Consider the following 20,606-nt stretch of genomic DNA (forward strand, 5'->3'; position numbering starts at 1 on the left):
ATGTCTGACTACCTTCTGTCCTACAGCGTTGAGCTTTCTGTCCTAATAGGGTGATACAAGCCCCAGCCATGGTTACCTGGGTGAAGCCAAGTGTCCTAGGGTGTCCCTGTGTCACCTGTACTGCGAGATAGAATACGTAGACCCTTTGGTATCTTTGTTCTATCCAGGCTAGTTCATCTGTATATCAGGATACTGCCTTGCACTTCTAGAGTGGTTCTCTGCGAGGGCTGGGTCTGCATAGTAGATATAAGGTAGATACTGGAGAAACTGAGTGTCTCTGGTTGCTTCATACACGTGTGTCTTGGACTAGGCTCAGACTGTCCCATACAAGGGTCCTGGCAGAGCCAGGCCCTGGCTTGGCTACAGCAGGGACATCTGCTTTGTGTGTACTTCTCCCACCAGAATGTGAGTAAGACTACTGCTACACTTCCTCCCACCAAGAGACTACTTCCTACAGGGGTGTGTAAGAGACCCTGTGAGTGATGGAAAGGAACGATCAGAAGAAAAGAGAAAGGAGAGGTCGGAAGAGAAAAGTATCTCCATTGGACAATAAAAATACAAAATATATAAGAAACAGTGACCCTTTGGTAACTACAGCTGTGCAATACATAAGAGCTTACATATGAAACACTGACAACTTGTGGTGAAATACTAAACTACCTTCATCAGCACTTAGCTTTGAGAAAAAAGGGCTGTTGCAACAGGTGTGACATAAGAAACACCCAAGGTGGGACACCAAATGTGGACCTTACATAATGGATCAAGGGTAACCTAGTGGCTGTGCGGGTCGTGAATCTGGAGAGGATTGTCAGTATTACATAACTGTGAAAGTGGTCACAGGTAGCAAAAAAAAGTATAAACATGACAGTAAGGGGGATCATGGACCTCACAGTTTGGATAAATAGTAACTCAGTGGCTGTGCGGGCCATGATGAGCAGATTGTCAGTATTACACTATTATATTTGAGTATCTACCTCAACCTGATAGAAACATAGAAGATTGTCAGCAAAAAAGACCACTGGGTCCAACTAGTTTGCCCTTTTGGATTGGACTGTAACATAAGTGAATCCTGCCAAGATACCTGCTTGTTGGGTCTGGCATTATAGCTGCAAGCAGAGGGAACTTGCTTAGCTGAAGAGCAGCCGATCATTTGAAGGTGCAGTTGTGGGCTGTGATAGCTGCTGCATCAAGGTCTTCCACATAACCAATGCGTCACGACTGGGACCAGTGTCTGGTTTCAATGACTTTATTCATATGAACACTACAAGTCAGGACTTTTTTGTACATGGTAACTCCCAAGTAGATGGCATGTAGCCTTTAAAACCTTCTGAAAGTGGACAAAATAGACTCCCCTGAGGGGAGTCTGGGCTGCTTGGGTGACCTGAAATCCATTTCCAGTCTACTGAAGGCAGTTTTTTAGTCTTGTGCTGGTTAAAAAAACTCTTGTGACAGTGACGGGGGAGAGGGTCGAGGGGGTAGAGCTCATGGCCGCGCCTGGCGCGCCCTGCCTTCCCTCTCGCTGCCAGCCTCACTTTGCAGAGCACCGATGAACACCAGCAGAGAATTCTCTGTCAGGAGCCCTATAGATGATGCGGTCTTGCTGACCGTAGTATCTATAGGGTTAATCTCAGCACCGGAGCGTTGCTGCAGCCTGCGTCATCCTGCAGCGTAAATGAACGTCTCTGCAGAATCAGGCATAGGCTGTAGCTACGTTAATTTACTGCCCAGAAGCGGGAGGAGGTTAAAGCATATGATTAGAGATGAGGGAAGCAGTCGGAAATTCGTTTCACAAGCTTTGCGAATTTTGGGTCAAATTCGTTAAGATTCGCAAATCAAATCTTAACAAATTTAACTAAAACAGCCAAAACTATAGTAGCTACAGTACTGGGACTATTACAGAAGGGATAATTTGTTACAGCATGTTGTTGTACAAGTTCAAAAAATTGATTGTTGTACAAAAATCGAAAAATCACAATTTAAAAAAAATGTCAATCAGCCGGTCAGTCATCCAATTTCTGTCTCTGTCCCTATATCACTCTGTTAGTCTCTCCCTGCTCTGCTCTAACTGCCTGCTGCCATCCTGCTCCCTCCTCCACGCACAGCCGACTGTCCACCTCCGTTAGCGAAACGCCTTATATAGAAGGTAAGGGGGGGGGTGCTGACATCCCAGAGGGGCCTGCAGCTGATTGGACGGGCGCTGGGGATTATGGTTAATCCCTTTCTCCCACCAGTGATGCTCCAGACAGCATGTGCAGCCGCCAATTGAATTTGCTTCGCAGAATGGAGTGAATTGACAACACAATTCGCAGCGAAATTTGTTTCGCCAGATTTGCTTCACTCATCTCTTCGCTCATAAAGCATCATAAACATCCACCCCTAGGACGTATTTCTTAAGATCGATAAAAGAAGCATGTGCCCAAAGGTGAGTGAAATATTTGCCATCAGATCCTCAGCTATACAATGATTTATGTACACCTTATATTATCATAAAAAATATGTTGTACTGTGTAAGCGCCTAATAAAAATTTTCAGACGTTACACTTATACAATGATTTATTCTTGCAACATCAGATAGGATTTTTTTTTCAGTCTGATGTAACAGCATTCTCATGTTCTGAAAATAAGATACAAGATGTGAGTTTTATGCAAAGGAAAATGAAAATCTATTGCCTAACGTCAGGTTGTATTTACAGCTCATGGTGCCATGGGCACTGGGACTGAATACACCCCATTAGGTGTATCCACACTTTTTTCATGCAGATCCATCACAAATCTGCAGCAGAAAATGCATGGGTCTCATCCTGTTATTGTTCAGTGGAGCAAGTGGTATTAAAGATTTTTGTAATGATTTATGAATGCCCCAAAATTGGTGCTATACTTCTGTCGATTAGGGGTTTCCCTCCTGGTTTAAATTCCACTTACTGCCTGTTGTCATTTGCATCCTGTCTCTAGCAACCACTTGTCAAGACAGATTGCAGGAAGTAGGGTTTGGACTGAAATTGTGTTGCAATAGTTTCCTGCCCAGTTAGGGTGGGTTCATACCGAGGAATTCTTGTGGATAAACTCAGCGGAATTCCGCAGTATGTCCGCGCGCACGGCCGCTCACCTTTCTGCCAGCTCCATAGACACCATTCTATGGGCCGGCGTATTCCGGAATACACTGGCCCATAGAATGGTGTCTATGGAGCCGGCGGAAAGGCGCGCGGCTGTGCACGCGGACACACTGCGGAATTCCGCTGAGTTTATCCGCGAGAATTCCTCAGTATGAACCCACCCTTACAGGGAGTGTGATACATGGCTTTCATACTGTATATCACCTGGTAAGTCAACATTGAAAGTCTGGAGTCAGAACACCGCTATTTCCTAGGAAGTTTGCAGCTTCCTTATGAGAAGAGATATTACTGCCATAGACCACACAGCAAGTCTACAGTTTTTTTTTTGTTTTTTTTTTTTACATTTTCCTCTCCGTTTTTCTAAAGAAATAATGATGTCCAGTCATATCACTGTTTGACCGCCCATCATTGCTGCAATGATGGCTGTTGTTACATTATTCTAGTTTATGGTACGATTTTTGAAGCCAAAGCCTGTCTGTGTAAACGCACCATTACAATGGCTCAGCAGCTGTCACCTGTAACCCACAGCTGATGATTTAACTCCTTAAATGCTGTGCTCCATAGTAAATATATTGTTGAGGGAGTTTAACAGAGGGAAGGGGCCACCCTATCTGCAACCCCGCAGGGTGCTGATGGGGCCTAAAAAAACAATTGTCTTTATTATTAGCTTTTTATTGACCTTCATTCTTTTGGTCTAAACTTCTTTGACCTTGTTACTTTGGACCTTATTTCCCAATGGTTTGTTTTCCCATCCAAACAGGTCAACAGTTGACATTGGTAAACTTTTTTAAAGAATGATAGTACACTTTTTAAAGACAGAACTAGAGTCCTTAAAGGGGACCAAAAAGTTAGTTCTAAAAAAAAAAAGTAATTTCTTTTAAATGAACTGGTAGAAAAAAAATTACAAATCTCTAGCACTTTTTGGCATTAAAAAATCTTGTCTTTCAGTATTTCAGCTGCTGTATGTCCTGCATGAAGTGGTGTATTCCTTCCAGCCTGAAGAGCAGGAAAAGTTTTCTATGGGGATTTGCTGCTGTTTTGGACAGTTCCTGTCATGGACAGAGGTGGCAGCAGAGAGCACTGTGTCAGACTGGGAAAAATACACCACTTTCTGTAAGACATACAGCAGCTTATACTGGAAGACTTGAGATTTTTTTAATAGAAGTGAATTTCAAATCTCTGGCACTTACTGGGACCAGTCAGTTTGAAAGAATATTTTTTGGTGAACTACTCCTTTAACCACTTAACAGTTACATTAAAATTAGGAAAAGTCTTCCAAACATGTCTCTTTTTTAATTGTTAGTTGGCGCACTACTAGCGCATGACCAATGTCTATTTTGGTAGGCTGTTGGCCATTTTTTCGCATGGATGTCATTTTGCACCCAAATAATGGCTGTTATTTCAAAACAACATATATCCACAAATAACGCCCACTATTTTGAAATAACAGCCCTTTTTTGGGCACGAAATGATGGCCGTCCAGAAAAACGGCCATCAAATGACCAAAAAAAGATGTTGTGTGGTTGTGGCCCTAAGGTGCATTTATATCTCAATATATACACTATATATATACTGTAAATATATATCTCAATATATACACTATATATATATATATATATAGTATATATATACACTATATATATATATACTGTAAATTATATATATATATATATATATATATATATATATATATATATATATATATATATATTGTGGACATGTCACTGGTAAAGTGCTCGAGGGGATGTACATCTCACCCAGGTTAATACATAGCGTGAGATGGTGAGTCCAGGAGGCATCTGTGCTCAGTAGTGTTATGCTCCTGAGCTATTATTTATTATTGCCGGGCCTGGACTTACATGGAATGGCAGGTAGGTTTTTGGTAGTGGGACTTGCCATTCCCTTCCCCCCGATCCAGGTCAGGTTTTGGGGTCAGGTGTTTCTGACCCTAATCAGCCTGACAAGGTAAAGCCCTGCAGAGGATCCAGTGTTGTCTCTCAGCCAGGGGTGAACAGCCTGCATGCTGGTTCTCCTGGGAGCAAGGAATACAGACGGTGCTGGAGCATATATACACCCTGCGGTATCCAGGTGAAAGACGCACTGTTTGTCTAGTGTCAGATAGGTGAAGAAACCTGTTAGTAAGCGCCCAGACGGGCAAGACCTTTTTGTTTGTTTTATTCTTAAAGCACGGTGCTGCTGTGTTTTGTTTGATGGACTGTTTATGCTGCAAATAAACGCCAAGCTGTTATTTTTCAAGTCCAAGTCTGCTGTGAACTGTGTCCAAACACACCATTCCCCGGAAAGATCCCTACAATATAAATATATATATATATATATATATATATATATATACTGTATATATAGCTATATCTATCATTAGCGATGTCTGTGCAGCCCTTGTAAAATAATAAACTTTATACATACCTCTCCATTCTGTGTTCTCCTAGCTTCACCCACTGTTCTTCTAGCTTCTAATACACCTAGCCAGGGCCGGATTAAAGGGAGGGCACAAGGGGCATGTGCCCAGGGGCCTCCACCACTAGGGGGCCCCCACCAGCCCAATCCTGGAAGTGGTGTCTGGGAGCCAGTCCCACGTGCAAAAAGCATGTGGAAACCCTACCTGGACACAGCACTGGCCACACTGCATGCTGTTCAGGAAGGGAGGGAGGTGAAGGGTTAATCCTGTGTAAGCATCTCCCTCCCGGCAGGCTCAGACTCCCCCCTGGTGGGTCTTTGAATGGATTCTTCCTGTCAAGCTTCCGGGTGCCTATCTCCTGCTGAGGTCCTCACTCCCCCTTGCCCCTCCCCATCACTGAGGAGAGGACTGCTTGGGACCTTAGCAATGAAACCTGATCTCTCCAGCAGGGATGTGACATCATGGAGCATGCTGGAGCATCTGTCACAGTGGCTGACAGGCTGAAGGAACAGAGAAGAGCCAGAAGAGAGAAGACCTGTCATCTTCCCAGATCAGGTGAGTATGAGGTTTTGTTTTGTATTGGCACATCAGAGCAGGGGTATATACTATAGAGGCATATATCAGAGCAGGGATATATACTATAGAGGCATATATCAGAGCAGGGGTATATACTATAGAGGCATATATCAGAGCAGGGGTATATACTATAGGGGCATATATCAGAGCAGGGGTATAAACTATAGGGGCATATATCAGAGCAGGGGTATATACTTTAGGGGCATATATCAGAGCAGGGGGCATATACTATGGGGGCATATTTTAAAGCCGAGGGCATATACTATGGGGGCATATATCAGAGCAGGGGTATATACTATAGGGGCATATATCAGAGCAGAGGTATATATATTACAATATATATATAGCCTGTGTGCAGCATATGACATGTAGCCTGTGTGCAGCCTATGATATATAGCCTGTGTGCAGTTTATGGTATATAGTCTGTGTGCAGTGTATGATACATAGCCTGTGTGCAGCCTATGATATATTGCCTGTGTGCAGTGTATGGTATATAGCCTGTGTGCAGCCTATGATATATAGCCTGTGTGCAGCATATGACATATAGCCTGTGTGCAGTGTATGGTATATAGCCTGTGTGAAGCCTATGATATATTGCCTGTGTGCAGTGTATGGTATATAGCCTGTGTGCAGCCTATAATATATAGCCTGTGTGCAGCATATGACATATAGCCTGTGTGCAGTTTATGGTATATAGCCTGTGTACAGTGTATGGTATATAGCCTATGTGCAGTATATGACATGTAACCTGTGTGCAGTGTATGGTATATAGCCTGTGTGCAGTGTATGGTATATAGCCTGTGTGCAGTATATGACATGTAACCTGTGTGCAGTATATGACATGTAACCTGTGTGCAGTGTAAGGTATATAGCCTGTGTGCAGTGTAAGGTATATAGCCTGTGTGCAGTGTAAGGTATATAGCCTGTGTGCAGTGTATGGTATATAGTCTGTGTGCAGTATGACATTTAACCTGTGTGCAGTGTATGATATATAGCCTGTGTGCAGCATATGACATATAGCCTGTGTGCAGCGTATGATATATAGCTTGTGTGCAGTGTATGGTATATAGCCTGTGTGCAGTGTATGGTATATAGCCTGTGTGCAGCATATGGTATATATAGCCTGTGTGCAGCATATGGTATATATAGCCTGTGTGCAGCATATGACATGTAGCCTGTGTGCAGCTATATATGCCATGATCCTTAGAGTATATTCACATGTAGCATATCCGCTATAGATTATACACAGCCTTTAAGTACTTTCTGGTTGCTCCTTACTGCTTCAGGTAGTTTATATGGTTGGGAACTAAAGATGGGACTTAGACTTGCAAGTCCAGGCTCTGCCTGTGATTAACAACTGCATATGCTAGCTGTGGTGGCTAACACAGTGGGCAAGAGAGCACAGAAAGTACTAAAGTGCTGTGTTCTCGCATTTAATTAAGTGGGAACACACTGCAATGCTCACCCCTCCCCCATCCTGTCTCTAGGGCCTGGCATCTTCCTCTGGACTGCAGCCTCTAGGGACCAGCATATGCAGAACAGAGGAGGATGCTGAGCCATACAGCCAGCAATGAGGAAGGGTAGGTGCTAAGTCCCCTACAGTAATCAGCCACCTGTATAGATTGCTGTATGGTTTATTTGTGAGGGAAGGAAATGGGGGGGCCCCAACAAAATTGTTGCCCAGGGCCTCCACCAACCTTAATCCGGCCCTGCACCTAGCAATCCATGGTTGGTGGATGAAATTTTTATAACAGATGCTGATCAGCTGATGATTGTTCATTTGGCTGATCACTGTCTTTATTACAGCGATAATCTGTCGAACCAGCCCGATTGGGCAGATTATCCAGCGAATTCAGCGTAAATCTTTTTCTTTTAAATGAACTGTTATCAGAAAGTTTTATAGATTTATAATTTATATTTAAAAATCCCAAGTCTTCCCATACTTATCAGTTGCTGTATGCTGTAGGAAATTATCTTTTCTTTCCAGTCTGACACAGTGCTCTCTGCTGCCACCTCTGTCCCAGACAGGAACTGTCAAGAGCAGCAGCAAATCCCCATAGAAAACCTCTCCTGCTCTGGACACTTCCTGTTTTAGGCTGGGTTCACACTAGGTATATTTCAGTCAGTATTGTGGTCCTCATATTGCAACCAAAACCAGGAGTGGATTAAAAACACAGAAAGGCTCTGTTCACACAATGTTGAAATTGAGTGGATGTCCGCCATATAACAGTAAATAACGGCCATTATTTCAATATAACAGCCGTTTTTTTTTTAAATAACAGCAAATATTTGCCGTTAAATGGCGGCCATCCATTCAATTTCAACATTGTGTGAACAGATCCTTTCTGTGTTTTTAATCCACTCCTGGTTTTGGTTGCAATATGAGGACCACAATACTGACTGAAATATACCTAGTGTGGACCCAGCCTTAGACAGAGAGCACTGTGTCAGACTTAAAACAAAACACCACTTCCTGCAGGGCATACAGGAGCTGATAAATATAGGAAGACTGGAGATTTTTAAATAGAAGTAAATTACAAATCTATATAAGGCTGGGTTCACACTACATTTTTTGCAATCCCTTTTTGTTCATCCGTTTTTACAAAAAAAAAAAGTATGCATCCGTTTTGATCCGGTTTTCCATTAACTTCCATTATTAAAATGGATCAGTTTTTTTAGTTTGACTACATTTTTGTGTAAAAACGGATCCTTTTCGATCCATTTTTTTTAAAATTGAACTTGAATGAAAAACGGATCAAAACGGATGCACACAAATGCATACCTTCTTCCATCCGTTTTCGCAAAAAAAAACAAAAAAACACAGATGAAAAAATGGATTGCAAAAACGTAGTGTGAACCTAGCCTAACTTTCTGTAACCAGTTGATTCGAAAGAAAAAGATTGTCACTGGATAACCCCTTTAATACATCTAGGGAAGGGAAGGGGGGGGAATCACCATCAATTACTATTACAGAGAGAAACCATTAAGATTTCTAGACTCAACACTGTAGGTCTGTTAGGTCTGAATGAAAGAAACTATGGGGGAGATTTATCAACCTAATGTGAAGTAGAACTGGCTCAGTCGCCCCTAGCAACCAATCAGATTCCACCTTTCATTCCTCACAGATTCTTTGAAAAATGGAAGGGGGAATCTGGTTGCTAGGGGCAACTAGGACAATTCTACTTTGCTCCAGTTTGATAAATCTCCCCCTATGGCTCTTTCTTGTAATTGTTTTTATTGTGTGTTATATGTTTTTGTGCTTATCACTTATGTATGTCTATTTAAACACAAGTGCGTTGTGCATAGAACGGCTATCGCCAGGTACGTGTCGGCAATCACAACTCTTTCCTGCTTGACATGTTAAATGCGAAATAAACCGATTTCTGATTCCATGCGAAATAAAACGATTTCTGCTTCCACAACATATATTCTCTGTCTTTTACGTTACGTCGCTCCCCATGGCTATGTCATTCCACCTTCCCATCCTAGCTTTGGAGCCCAGGCATATCAACAGCAGATGGGTCTTGTGCTGACAGGTGTTTTTACTTAACCGTATATAGAGTTATACTAAAAATATTTATATGTAAGACACAGTATATATGCACACATTGGGGGAGATTTATCAAGCATGGTGTAAAGTGAAACTGGCCCAGTTGCCCCTAGCAACCAATCAGATTCCACCTTTCATTCCTCACAGACTCTTTTGAAAATGAAAGGTGGAATCTGATTGGTTGCTAGGGGCAACTGAGCCAGTTTCACTTTACACCATGTTTGATAAATCTCCCCCTATATCTTTTTACATCTACATTATAGCTATTTACACCAGCCAGACCACTGCTTTTAGAGCAGAGTGGTATTTAAACAACGAGCTGTCAACAATGGGAGGACTAGAGCAGCATATCAGGAGAAGGAGACAAGTTAAATTAGTGACCGAATTTTCGCTTTAAAGTGTACCTGTTGTTATAACTTTCAAAATCTACAACAGTAGATGTGATATAAAGCAAGTTTGTAATATACATTCATTATTTATTTTTTAGTTATCATGGAAAACACGGCACTTCCTGTTTTCTGACTCTTTTTTTTCCACAAAAAAACAGAAACAGTCAGAAAACAGGAAGTCCTGTGTACCCCAGGCCATCTGAGCGCTCACAGAGAGAAGGCAGTCATGTGATTGAGGGACACATTGAGCCGTGACTCTCTGTACGTATAAAATAACGGACATCCAGTAAAAATCTGTACTTACCTGTATTTAGCTGTACTCAACTGTTATGTGATTAAAGGGATATTCCAGCAATTTTTTTCTTTCAAATCAACTGGGTTCAGAAAGTTATGATGATTTGTAAATTACTTCTATTTAAAAATCTCAAGTCCAGTACTTCCAGTACTTATCAGCTGTTGGATGCCCTGCAGAAAGTGGTTTATTCTCTCCAGTCTGACACAGTGCTCTCTTTGCCTGGGTACCCCTTTAAAGGATTTGTCCTGTCTTGACAAGTTATGCCTCATCCAGAGTATCCATGTTATAGGGCATAACTAAGAGATTTGTTATGGGAACCCCCCTTAGATCTTTACAATGGGGACCTCGAATTCCCTGATGGATGGAGTGGTAGGTTGCACAGGGATGCCTCTTTTATCCACTTTGGAACTATCGGTGATAGATACTGTAAATACAGCTTTCATCTATCTACCAACATAATAGTATTCTAACTGACCACAATGGATTGTACATAGTTAATCCTATTTCCGTTACAGACTATAAATGACATGACATGGCAGGCCAACTGAATCAACTGGCATGAAAAGCTATACTGCAGCTTGTGTTAATAAGTTTTCTTTCCTGTTCAACTTTCTACTTAGTTAGATCAGTTCCAAGAATGAATCAACTCTGAACACATTAGAAAAACATTTAGCCGTATACAAAAATCACAGCCAAAAATTACTGCTAAAAATTATAGTCATCTTCCTTCTGGATTTACACACTCACAAGATCAACACCATTCTAACTGAAAGTGACCCAATAATAAATAGTCCACTAAGTTTACCCTGGAATAATAGTTCTGCTTCCACCCCCAATAGTAACATCAAGACGTTGAAAGGTGGGAATCTAATGCCAGTGGATAGTGATCACTTTTTAATAATACTTAGAGCAATAATCTTATTTAATTCAGCCTGAGCATTTCTTATATTTGAAAGGTTTCATTTTAGGCATAACTAAAATGGTGGGAAATATAGAAGTTTGACCAGTTTATTTTTGTACTTGCATGACATCTAGTGGTTTGGCTGTGAATTACAGTCTGGGGATTAGTCTTAGCGATGTATTGTGTGTCCTTTGTGGATACAGGATGAGATGTGAGACAAATGTATAAGTTATGATGATGTCTTCTATATTATTACATTTTGCTAACCACTTTAAGAGGATGAACAATCAGGTACATCCTCTTTAATCTGACCCAGGCATAGATCGCCGCCGTCATGGGGAAGCCGATGCCGCGGTCCGTTTTTTTAACCACGGCCAGGTTCCCGTGTACGGCGACGTTCTATCCACGGGTCCCGGGCTGGAGCTGAAGCATAGAAGATGGGCCGGGCCGCCCCCAGTGGAAGGGAATTCCCTCCCCTCTATTATGCGGCTTCATAAGAATCAATGGAGCCGCGTCATACAGGGACTGGGGATTCCGCCCACCGGGGGTGGGCCGTCTTGCCTCCTGTGCTTCTGCTCCGGCCCGGGACCCATGGATAGAACGGCGCCGTACACGGGAACTGGGCCGTGGTTCAAAAAACAGACCGCGGACCCGGCTTCCCCGTGACGGGGCCAATCTATACCTGGGTCAGATTAAAGAGGATTTACCTGGTAGGATTTAGACTGACTTAAATTTGACAATTTTGTTTATTTACAGCAATTATTGTATGGAATCAATTGAATTGTGATTTAAAAGTTTGGACGCAACTTTCCACATGTGCTTATCTTAATTATGTTTTTTATTGTTTTAGTTTAGATTTTGGTATTTGAAAAAAAATATAAAGGGGGGTAATTCTAATTTTGGGAGGATGTGGGGGATTTATTAAATAATTCACCTTCTTGTTTTTTCCATTTTTTAGGCCACGGCCACACGTCTTTTTTTGCCCATTTGACTGATTTTTTGAAGGGCTGTCAGAGCACGGCCGATTAACATCCGTTATTTCAAAATAACAGATGTTATTTGGACTCAAAATGACAGGCGTAATAAAAACAGCCATCTTTAAATATGCTAAATTTTTCCAGCTGTTTAATAAATCTGTTTTTGGTTCAAAGTTTACATCATCTATTACCTGGCTTGAAATCTGCCAGAATTTTCAGCCAGCTGCAGGTGCATTATTTGGTGCTAAATAGACCACGCACCATTTTTGCATAAACCCCACCTCTTTTTCGTACCAGCCGGAAAAGTGTCTGAAAGTGTCTAAAATGCATAATAAATGTAGAGAAAAGTCACATGTGCCACTTTTTCAGCCAAAATTCTGGGGGAGACACATTAGTAAATCTGGGCCAGTGTGTGGTCGTGGCCTTAGTCCACAACATGCGACCATTTGTATTGCAAGTGTATTGTAGTGTACTGTCAAACTGCCATTCTCATTTTACACTTAAGGTCACATTTAACACCACCATATCAGACCTGACCAATACCGTCATACCTGACCAATACCGCCACACTGTGACTGGATAACACTGCCATGCCAGACCTGACCAATACCGCCACACTGTGACTGGATAACACTGCCATGCCAGACCTGACCAATACCGCCACACTGTGACTGGATAACACCGCCATACCAGACCTGACCAATACCGCCAAACTGTGACTGGATAACACTGCCATACAAGACCTGACCAATACCGCCAAACTGTGACTGGATAACACTGCCATACCAGACCTGACCAATACCGCCACACTGACTGGATAACACTGCCATACCAGACCTGACCAATACCGCCACACTGTGACTGGATAACACTGCCATACCAGACCTGACCAATACCGCCATACTGTGAATGGATAACACTGCCATACCAGACCTGACCAATACCGCCATACTGTGACTGGATAACACCACCATACCGTGACTGGATAACACTGCCACACCAGACCTGACCAATACTTCCATACCCCCCTTCGAAAAGACTAGATTTTCTGGCAAGTCTGAACAGGAGGTGGAAGACTAGAAAAAATAAATAAATAAATAAAAGTTGTTCCCTTCCCCCTGCTCCCTGGTGCTGCGCCCATGCAAGGTGCTGCCCTAGGCAGACCACGAGTGCCTAATGGTAAATACGACCCTGCAGGTATACAGGACCCCAAAACTATACACTACAGGTGCACGGGACCTCTACCAACTATATACGACAGGTATACAGGAACTCCACCGACTATGTACTACAGGTATACAGGACCCTAAACTATACACTACAGGTATACAGCACCACCACCAACTCTATACTACAGGTATACAGGACCCAAAACTATACACAACAGGTATACAGGAACTTCACCAACTATATACGACGGGTATACAGGACCCCAAACTATACACTACAGGTATACAGACACCTCCACCAACTCTATACTACAGGTATACAGGACCGTCAAAACTATACAGTACAGGTATACAGGACCCCCAAATTATATACTACAGAACACTACAGGTATACAGGACACCAAAACTATACACTACAGGTATACAGGACCTCCACCAACTATACACTACAGGTATACAGGACCCCAAAAGTATACACTACAGGTATACAGGACCTCCATCAACTATATACTACAGGTATACAGGACCCCAAACTATACACTACAGGTATACAGGAACCCAAAACTATACACTACAGGTATACAAGAACTCCACCAACTATATACTACAGGTATACAGGACCCTCAAACTATACACAACAGTTATACAGGACCCCCGAACTATATACTTCAGGTATATAAGATCTCCACCAACTCTATACTACAGGTATACAGCACCTCCACCAACTCTATACTACAGGTATACAGGACCCCTACCAACTCTATACTACAGGTTTAAAGTTTTCCAAAATATACACTACAGGTATACAGGACCTCCATCAACTATATACTAAAGGTATACAGGATCCCAAAACTATACACTACAGGTATACAGGACCCCCAAACTTTACACTACAGGTATACAAGACCTCTACCAACCATAAACTACAGGTACACAGGACCCCCAAACTATACACCACAGGTATACAGGACCCCCGAAGTATATACTACAGGTATACAAGACCTCCACCAACTATACACTACAGGTATCCAGGACTCTCAAACTATAAACTACAGGTATAGAAGACCTCCACCAACTATGCATTACAGGTATACAGCACCTTCACCAACTATATATTACAGGTATACAGGACCCCCAACTATACAGTACAGGTATACAGGACCTCTACCAGCTATACACTGCAGGTATACAGTACTTCCCAAACTATACAGTACAGGTACACAGCCCCCCCCCCAATTAAACACTACTGGTAAACAGGACCTCCCTCAACTATACACTACAGGTATACAACCCCCCTAATTACACACTACAGGTATATAGGACCCCCTCAACTATACACTACAGATATACAGCCCCCCATCCCCCCAACTATACACTGCAGGTATACAGGACGGATGTTTGAAGTTTTTAGTTTATTTTTAATGTGCATAAGCTACAATTTACATAAACACTGCAGAATTGTCTGGTATATAGCGACATATAGGGCTACTGGTGATTTCCCCTTAAACAAAAAAAACAAGGACATAGATTGGCCTCCTGGGCACCTTAGAATAAATCTAACACACTGAAACTTTATACCCGGGCAGCGCCGGGTACATATTCTAGTAGAACAATAAAACTGCACACAATCTCATTTTAATTAAAAAGTTTATAATTAACTTTCAAGTTTATTATTATTTTTAGTGTCTTTTTATAACTTTTATGCATGGTGTCTATAAACGGTCTATAAACGGAGACCGGAACTCTCCAACCATAAGGGACCATTCCCGGTGACATTTCCAGTATTCTTGGATTCTTCTCCTGCCTCACCCCATTTTTTTCATTCTAATGTTTATATATTCAGTTTACACATCCCTTTAAGGGCCAAAACATATAAAAATTAGAATGCAAAATGTAATAGGTTTTTTGCAAGAAACATCAGAACTCCAGCAGTATGCCGGCAGTCACAGGCATACTGTCAGAGTTCTGATGTGTCTTGCAGAAACCTATTACATTTTTTCATTCTTATTTTTGTATACCTTGTTTAAACATCCCTTCAATGGATGGAATATACAAAACTTAGAAAAAAATACCATAGGTTTCTGCGGTAGGCGGGAGATATAACCACCATTTTCCTGAGGACCTTTACACGAGCAACCTACCCGAGCACCACGCGGTGCAAGCATCAAGCATTATGCTTTACCAAGCATACTCGCTCAATTCGAATGTCTCCATGCATACAACAATTCACTGAAATAGAACCAGTAAATTTGCATTAGTATCAAGGATGCAAAACCACATATTTATTGATTACTAAGTACCCCCTCCTGTGCAGAAAACAAATTATACACCAACACCATTAGTTATATCAAGTACTCCACTTGAGATACACAGAGATTAAAAGTGCTTGTTCATGTGCAGTGTCCCAGAACCTGTGTGCCACTGCTGTATATGCATGTATGTAGGTATGCATCTGATGTCATGTGTATCACTGGGTAATCTGTGGATGAAGGTACTATACAACATTTTGGTCACTAGATGTCACTGTTTTTCTTCCATAGCAAACAGATGCTGAAGGAGCTAGAGGGGTTAAAAGGGTTATCAAGCGTTAGAAAAACATGGCCACTTTCTTCCAGAGACAGCACCACTCTTGTCTCCAGTTTGGGTGAGGTTTTGCAACTCCGCTCCACTGAAGTAAATGGAGCTTAATTGCAAACTACATCTGTGGACAAGAGTTGTTTTGTCTCTGGAAGAAAGTGGCCATGTTTTTCTAACACTGGTGGAGTTCTAGGTCTAGTTTAGTCCAACATATGAAGAGCACAACAGAACAGAGAGTCCTAATGGTGGGCTTTCCAGGGCCTGGCCAGTGTGTGAAGTTCTTATTCCTTTAAGTTCCTGAAAGTCAGGGTATGGCCTGCCAAAGGTCCAAGGGGTTAACTACCACAGGCAAGGGGACCAGATATGTCCGTGATGTGGGGGATTGTGACTGTCAAGTTTAGCTCTGTCTCTAGTCTTTATAAGACCCACATGACCAAAATTAACAGGATATGCCTGTGCTCACATGTCAGTACCTTATGTCTTCCCCATTCTGTGTGAGCAGCAGTGGTGAGTGTAATACCATATTCATACTTGTGTTGTTTGGGGGCAGCCTTCCCCGCCGGTGGTGCTGGCCGGGTTCTTGTGGGGCATTTTGGGTTTGGTTCTGTGACATTGGGGTTGCAGGGCCATTCCATGGTCTCCCTTCCCTGCATGTGCACGCTTTGCAGGGTTGGCAGTCACTGACCGACACGGTGTGGAGTTAGCGTAGGGACCCGTGTGAACCAGGAGACCGGCACGTGGTACACGGGGCTATTATGGTTTGATAAAATTATATACAGACACCCTGGTGTTGAATTTTAAAATGGGCTTGCCGGAATTAGTATCAGCCGTAGATGGGATGTGCAGCCGTTCCTTTCTCTCCATGTCGTGTCTGTCTCTAGTCTGTATAGGGACTTATTTTATCCTGGAGACCTCAGAAGATGTGCTATAGAGATGCATTATGCTGGAAAAGACTACAAAAGCAGTACTAGATGAGTGATCAACAATCCACCGCTAAACAAGTTGTCTACAAAAAGAAAAAAAAATTACTGCTCTCTGATAAAGAACTCAAGGGTATCTGTTAAAAATTTCAAAAACAACAAAAACCTAATTTGTCTACTACTAGCCAAAGTCTGGACAAGAATGACGTTTATGCAAAGACACCATAATGGAATCGTCTGTTGTCCAATAAAAATCTGAAGTGCTTACCCTGAACAGCTAGAAGTCAACTAAATTGAAAACTCCAGGGATTGGCCATGTTACAGTAAAATAGTTCAGTGTACAGTATTAGTAAGTGTACAAACAGCACTTACTGACAGCAGCTCCCTGTGTACCTCATAGAGCTAAAATCAGACTCCTCTTCCCCAGGCTATGCTGTCCTGCTCTGTGGTGAGTCTGTCCATAAGATGGCCGAAAAGGACCATTCCCCGCCCCCCAGGTGTCCAACACGGAGCCTGTATATGCATATGGTGGACACTGGGGGACGGGGCATGGTCACATGCTCCTCCATATCGACCATCTTATGGACAGACTCACTACAGAGCAGGGCAGCACAGCCTGGAGAAGGGCTGATTTTACTCTATGAGGTACACAAGACGCTGCTGTCAGTATATACAGTGAGTACACTTACTAATACTGTACATTTTTACTATAAAGTAGACAACCTCTTTAAATATCCTGTACTGACTTTGTCCCCTAATCACAGCAATGGGAAAGCTTCCAGCACATATGCCAAATGTACTAATATGCCTCTATTGACCTGATGAAGACCAAAGGCCAATCAGCTGGTTGCTGTGTGCATGCCTACCATACTGTCTATGCCCAAACTTGCATTCACTGGAGGTTGGCCGACTATGTCAGGCTGGTGGTTGGCAGTCTGTGTCAGGCTGGTGGTTGGCAGTCTGTGTCAGGCTGGTGGTTGGCAGTCTGTGTCAGGCTGGTGGTTGGCAGTCTGTGCCAGGCTGGTGGTTGGCAGTCTGTGCCAGGCTGGTGGTTGGCAGTCTGTGTCAGGCTGGTGGTTGGCAGTCTGTGGGGGGCCTTTATCCCTTTAGCCATCCAACATGTCTATGCCACTACCTTACAGCCCCTGTAATAAAACAGAACCTACGGTATTATGTATACAGTGTAGTATAACATCATAAATTAATATACAAATGAAGATGTTAGTTATGACTACTAACAACTACTCTTTTCCAATCTATTTATCCACATAAACGAACTTTAGAGAGTAATCTCATTGTAATTTCCTGAGGTCAGTATAGTACCATTGAACACTCCCGTCATTCCGCACAGGCGATATTTGTACATTAGAGTAATAACTGTCTCCTTTTCATATATTCCCCTGAAGAGAAATTTCTGAAGAAATGATAAAGATAGTCATATTCAGTTGTTTGGTAGACTCAGCCTAACAGACAGTTATTTAAAGAGGAAGCATGTGTAACATGTATGAGTAGTTATCCCATCAGTCCTGAGTATAGCTTGCAGTCTCATGGATCTAAGTGGATGTTCTATTGCCCAAATAAAACCAGTCTGACCGTTTTGGCTATAAGAATCCAGCCCCAAAATGCATAGATGTCCCGTTTTCACTCCCACAATCTCATTTTACCCAGGATCTTATGACATCAGGTATTAGACCACACACGGAAATCTGTTTCCTCGGCTATGTTTCCGGGTACTTTGTTGAGGTATTTTTAATTTAGTAGTAAAGATGAGGGAACCTTGAGCACGCTTGAGTTTTTTTAAACCTGAAGAAGTTGGATACAGCCCTAAGGAGTCCTAGAAAACATGGCGGTAATCTGGTGGCACTATACAAATAAATATTATTATTATTTCGGACAAAGTATGCTCGACCATCTCTACTCAACCAAGTATCCAAAAACCTTAGCCAAGAAAACCGAAAGTTCACCGACGGATTCTGTCATAAAGTCCTGGGCAAAAAGATTGTTGGAGTGAGAACAAGGGAAATCAGTAAATTCTAGGTCTGGATTTTTATAGCCAAATTTGTCAAACTAGACTTTGGCTATATCTATGATATAGCCAATGATGCTCCTCCCTCGCCCCTAATGGCAAAATTTACACCTTTTGTCCCTTTTCTTCAGCTCCGGTTCACACATTTTCTTTTCTAATGTTGCCCAATGATATAGGAACCTCCAAAGCAGGGAAGCCAGGTAAAATCAATAGATCCAGAACTCGACCCTAAACAATGGTATGAAGTGTGTCTGGTACTCATAAAGTGTCCATTCCATCTAGATTCCAGGAGCTCAATTACAATTCATTCTCAGTGGTATAAGACTCTCCACAAGCTCCACAAGTTGTATCTTTCAGTTTCCTCCATCTCACAATAGCCATGGCCTTGATCCCAGCCTTACCAGGCTTTATTTCTAAAATCAAAAAGGGCATTATATAGAGCTGCGAGGCAGGTTATCCCCAGATTGTGGAGGTTTCAAGACCCCCCTACTTGCTTGGCTTGGGTTCAAGCCCTTAATCATATTATGCAACTTGAGAACGTTAACAATGACAACAGCATTGCCCAAACCGCCACAGTGTGGTTTATAAACATATTCTTTACTATAAAAATCCAGACCCAGGTGCACAATGACTGTGCTATAAGTTCTTAGCCCGATATCAAATGTTAGTTATTTTTGCTTTAGGTACCAGGTTTCAGTAATGCTTTGACATCCTTAGAAACGTGGGTGCACAGCCACAATAGCCACATGTTGTGAAACACTTCATTACAATACCTAATCAGAAAATGTGTGACATGGATTGAAGGAAAGTTTTGTGACTGATACCTCAACAATATTATAAGGGTATTCAAGAGACATATTTCTACAATTAAAACTGCTATTGGCAGGAGAAGGGTTGACAGCAGGGAACAGTACTGGCAGGGTCTGAGCAGGTTGTACTTTTTTGCGCATGGAGAGGCTCCAGTGCACACAGGATTTAAGTATTGTGTGTCAGGACAGGGAGGTAAAGACAAGACGAACAGCGGGCCCTGATACTGAACCCACCCACTGTCCCTACCTACTTGCCTCAATCGGCCCTAGGCAGCCGCGGACAACCACAAAGACGTTCCCTGTACTGTATACGTGCAACACAGAACAAGACAGATTGACTAACACAATAAAGGGGAGTCAGGGAACCAAGTCAGAACCAAACAGGCAACGCGGTACACAGTCAGAGAGCAAACGGATAGTCAAAGGTCAGGTAATAGGTAAATCAAGCAGAGGAATTAGGTACGGAGATTGCAGAAATAGACAGGAGGAGATGGGATCAGGGAATGAACCTTAATAGCCAGCAGAGAAGGACTGGCTCAGTTTTCTTTTATGAGGATCAAGAGCCTAGTCCGGATCCCCATTGGACTGGTGTTCTGATCCTCAAGGCAGAGGTGTAGCTAGCTTTTCCTGCACCCGGGGCAAAGATTCAGTTATTCCATTGCCTAATATTGCACAGTCTGAAGAATATAATACTGCCACACACTGAACCCTTCTGGGTTCTCAGGATTGGTGGAGGTCCCAGTGGTCATCTTCTAATCTAAATCCTAAAGTTAGGGGATAACAAGCTGAAACAAAGATACCCCTTTAATACACTTCATTACTGTCACACATACACCACACTCACTAGTCAGATATAGCAGAAACACAGTAAGCAAACCTTGCCTCATT

The 20,606-nt window shown here is 42.4% G+C and overlaps 1 protein-coding gene across 5 annotated transcripts in view; it reads right to left on the reverse strand.

Annotated features, from left to right (window-relative positions):
* The window catches only part of IL13RA1 (interleukin 13 receptor subunit alpha 1), a 90,953-nt gene that overhangs the window by 54,318 nt on the left and 16,029 nt on the right, over nucleotides 1-20,606 (reverse strand). The gene's annotated exons all lie outside the window — the stretch shown is intronic.

Source organism: Dendropsophus ebraccatus, chromosome 10 (assembly GCF_027789765.1).
Source record: "Dendropsophus ebraccatus isolate aDenEbr1 chromosome 10, aDenEbr1.pat, whole genome shotgun sequence".
Taxonomy (NCBI): Eukaryota; Metazoa; Chordata; class Amphibia; order Anura; family Hylidae; genus Dendropsophus; species Dendropsophus ebraccatus.